Source organism: Myotis lucifugus, unplaced genomic scaffold, assembly GCF_000147115.1.
Source record: "Myotis lucifugus unplaced genomic scaffold, Myoluc2.0 scaffold_218, whole genome shotgun sequence".
NCBI classification, from domain to species: Eukaryota; Metazoa; Chordata; class Mammalia; order Chiroptera; family Vespertilionidae; genus Myotis; species Myotis lucifugus.
Window position 1 is genome coordinate 1073563 of NW_005871266.1, and position 2794 is coordinate 1076356.

The window sequence follows — 2794 nt, forward strand, 5'->3', positions numbered from 1 at the left end:
CCCCCACCGCAGCCTGAGGCCGTCGCCGCGGACACCTTGTCTTTCCTTCCTTGGAAGAACGGCACACGCGCGCACGCACGCACGCCCGGCCGATGTTCTTCGTCCTGGCCGTGGGGCCCGGGCCGGCAGCAGCAGCGTCGCCGAGCGGCGGGCGTGGAGGGTGCCCGCTCGGGGGACGCGAGTGCGTGTGATCGTTGGGGAGGAGAAATGTGATCCGCCGCCCCGCGTCCCCTGCGGGGCCCGCGGAAGGCGTGGCGGCCGCGCGGCGGGGCTGTTGCCGGCGTCTCGTTACGGCGGCGGCCGCCCGCTCCCCCTTCGCGGCGCCGGGAGCCGTGGCGGCAGGACCGGCGACGAGCATGTCTGTGTTCCCGTCGGGAGGGACGAGGCGGGTTTGACATGGTACGTGGTTCTCGGCGAAGCCTGTTGTTTCCCGTCTTATTTCTGCGCGAGGGAAGGGTGTGTGTGTGAATATGACCTGGACCCGAGACCGCGTCGTCCCCGCACGTCCAGTCCTTGAGCCGTGTTTTCACCACCGCTGGCGGCCCTGCTCAGAATTTGTTTTTCCACCTGTCGGGTCGCTGCTGCTTCTAATTATAAAGAGCTCCTAGTAGCAACGGTGAAGTTTTTCAGGTTATTGCTCAGTTTGCAGGGAAATCGTACGGTGAATTCTTTTGTCAACTTGGATGTCTCTCTGGCACAGGGCCGGGAAGGGAAGCTGGTGAACCACCAGCCTGTGCTTGTGTGTGTGCCTTCTAGTAGTTGGGAGATCGGCTGAATTCTTTTTTATAAATATTTTTAAAAATATTTTTAGGTGTTTGCCTGTTACCTGTAGCTTCTGAAGTGGAAGTACTCATCGAGCCACTTCATATATTTTTTAAAGTTTTAATTGCTGTGCTTTCTAAAATGTTAAGAGCCCCCCCACCCCCCATCATATTTTTGATGGAAACTTTTGAGCAGAGCCGGTGGGTTTTGTTTGGTCCCAACTAAAACATGTTGATCCTGCATTCTCGTTTAATTTTTCAGAAGCTGGGCAAGCCTCACCATATGTTTGATAAGTCTGGATTCTGCTTATGTTTGCAAGCTCAGTGCTAATTTTATACAATGAGCCATGATAAGGTTTTGATAGGTCATGATTAAACATGTTACTTAAGTAAACAAAATATGACTGATCTTTAAAAAAGACATGTTCATAGTTTTGTTTGGTACCTTATGCCTTCATGTCATTTAACAATAACTGAAATGTAACCAACCAAATAAAGTTCTTTATGCTTAAATCGGCAAGGCATTTCGTGCAACAAGGCGTTTCATGGCATACTTATGGGTGCATTCATACATTTTTGAAAGCTTATTTTGGGGATATAATGTTTAACCTGTTTGAAGATTATTTTTCTTTTATTTTTTTTAAACTTACTTGTTTTTAATTGTGTTAAGGTAGAGGTGTGTTGAAATAGTTGAGATTTTGGACATTTTATTTTTTGTCATTATGGGAAAATTGAATAACAATTTTGTAATTTTTTTTTCTATTCTAGGGAAAATACTTACTAAAAAAATTTCTTAGTTTCAAACCATGCTTTAAAAAGGTAAGATGAGCTTGAAATCTAGAACAGAACCAGCCATTAAATGTTTCAATTTTATATTTGGACATTGCTGACTACAGTAGCTAAACATACATATTAGGCAAGCAGATCATAACATGGTGAGCCAGTCTTAGTTTATTGTCATAATACCTTTTCCAGTGAACTAGTCATTATCTTGCTTGTAAACCAGTCATTGGCTTCTAGGCATGGAGATTTAGAGTCACATAAAAGTGGGTGGTTTTGGTGAGATGATAATTCTTGTAAACATGCTTGAAAAGAAGCTTCAGATCATACTATTTTAATTTTTTGGATGTTTCGTCATGGGATGCCATAAATAGGGTGCAAATTACAGAGGTAGGTTGCTGTAGCTAGTATGGCAGGGCATATAAGTATTTGTTTAACATGAGGAATTGAAAGCCCCCTTGCAATTTAAAATAGCAACAGTTGTCAAATGCACTTCTTTATTCAGCTTTTGTTTTTAATATTTCATACATGAACACTAAAGGCATACGCAGGGTGTCCCCATAAATGTTTACACACTTTAACAACTGATAGCTCAGTTTTGAAAATAAAATGTATTTTAGTAAACACTGCCTTTATACTGGTAATTATTCAAAGTCTGTGTATACATTTTTGGGGGACACGCCTATATATGGAAGTGAGTATGGGACAAATGTAAATTTCAGAGTGCTGAAATACTACTTCCCATCCATTGAATGAAATACTTGTTTGCATGTTATTTTCTTTTTTTTTTTTTTTTAAATATTTTTATTGATTTCAGAGAGGAAGGGAGAGGGAGAGAGAAATAGAAACATCAATGATGAGAGAGAACCATTGATTGGCTGCCTCCTGCATGCCCCCTACTGGGAATCAAGCCTGCAACCCAGGCACGTGCCCTTGCCGGGAATTGAACCTGGGACCCTTCAATCTGCAGGCGGACACTCTATCCACTAAGCCAAACCAGCTAAGGCTGTTATTTTCCATTTGAATGTCTGAATGACTTACTTTGGTAACTTTTGAAGTTAATTTAAGGTAAAGGTAAAGGAGTTAACTTTCTTAATATGCTGTTCTCAGTCTAGTAGTTCACTAAGAGTGATGATATGGTCAGTTAGAATTGCATTATTGGTAGTTAATTCAGAGACAGAAAATGTCGTCCCATTGCAACTTAACATTTGAATTTGTAGGTAGCAATATATAGATTTAAGGGTGTTTGATCT

The 2794-nt window shown here is 42.6% G+C and overlaps 1 protein-coding gene across 1 annotated transcript in view; it reads left to right on the forward strand.

Annotated features, from left to right (window-relative positions):
• The first annotated feature begins 130 nt into the window (after positions 1 to 130).
• HIPK3 (homeodomain interacting protein kinase 3) overlaps positions 131 to 2794 on the forward strand; it is a 65637-nt gene continuing 62973 nt past the window's right edge. Inside the window, exon 1 of the mRNA XM_023761807.1 lies at positions 131 to 399. The gene's annotated coding sequence lies outside the window, so the exon portion shown is untranslated. The remainder of the gene's footprint in view (positions 400 to 2794) is intronic.